Source organism: Alligator sinensis, unplaced genomic scaffold, assembly GCF_000455745.1.
Source record: "Alligator sinensis unplaced genomic scaffold, ASM45574v1 scaffold437_1, whole genome shotgun sequence".
Taxonomy (NCBI): Eukaryota; Metazoa; Chordata; order Crocodylia; family Alligatoridae; genus Alligator; species Alligator sinensis.
The window spans coordinates 2,089,404-2,090,761 of record NW_005842176.1 but is presented as its reverse complement, the minus strand read 5'-3'; positions in this window follow the sequence as shown (position 1 = coordinate 2,090,761).

Sequence of the window (1,358 nt, the reverse complement as noted above, 5' to 3'; positions counted from 1 at the left end):
TCTGGGGTTCCTGCACCTGTTGAGCCCCAGCTCAAGTCTGGGATCATGCCCGGTATGCAAAGGCCAATAAAGATACCAGGGGTAAAAGTATAAAGAAGATTTATTGCTAGCAATAAAAGGTGCAAGCGGAATAATTTCACGTAACAAGCACACAGATTTGTAATTCTAAGCATCTTTTATACAGAGGTTTTAGACCTTCATAAGCATTCTTGTTTGCTAATTGGTTGTAAAGGAGTGACGCAAGGAGTTCTTTACTGAGCATGTCTCTATCCCTGTGTTTTAGCTATGTATCTCATTTACATACATGTATGTTTCCTTGGCATACTTTCTCCCCACCTAGGGGCGTGATTTTTAGTATTTTAATGAGCTTTTTGACCCAGTCCTCTGATTCTGCTTTTGTTTTCAAGCCTCCTTTATCTAAGACGGTCTCCTCCTTATCATTGCAGATGGGCATTAGTTACATAACAGAGACTTTTGCTTGGGCTTTGTATAGTGGTTTCTAGGTCAAACCTGACACAACTAACTACCTCTGGGTGTGTTGATAATAGCATATCACATGTTATTAATTGCTTAGAGATGCTAGATGCCTTCAAGTTGGCAGGGTTGGATAGGATACACCTTAGCGTGTCATCATCATGGGCAATCTGAATACATAGCAGCTACTGTGCCTGCAGAGGTCTACTGGGCGCTCGGAGCTAATGCATGAGGATCCCCTTCCTACTCACCCACCATGACTAGAAGGTTTTAAGAACACTGTGGAAAGTTTCTCTGGAGATAGACTATTCTTCTCCCACAGGCTGACTAGGTGCAATAGCGAGTGACTTGGGGCTCGAGCTCCCCTACACCCTGTCCACTTGTCAACCAAAATACAGCTATGGCATAGACCAGAATTGGATGCCGTGCAGTTACAATTTAGTCTCTCACACCCCTACAGGGCTTGGAACAAACTCCCTCTTCCCTGGATCAGTGTCCCGTGTAACTGGCTAAAGCTGTTTTGCTTTTGCTGTCCCCCTTTAAGGGGAAAGTCTGTTACTTCAGGCCCTTCCTGCTGGGTTTCCTTGGGTCCTGCCAGGTATTCCCTCCTGGGTTGACCCTATTGTCATATGTAATGACTTTTGAAAATAAAAGAAGACTAAAACTCAAAAATCCCCTGGCATCTAGCAACACGACACTCAGGGTCTTGGACTCACGTGTCCGAAGTCCAGCGGTGGGCTCACTCCAGCAGTGGGTCCCACTGATAGCCCTTAAGGGCTCTGCTGCCAGTGCTTAGGGTCTGAGGTACTCCTGCATCTCCCCCAAGCTGACTCCTGTGTGTTCCCCTGGCATCTTCTCCCAGGTCTGTTGGGTCTACAGGGAGG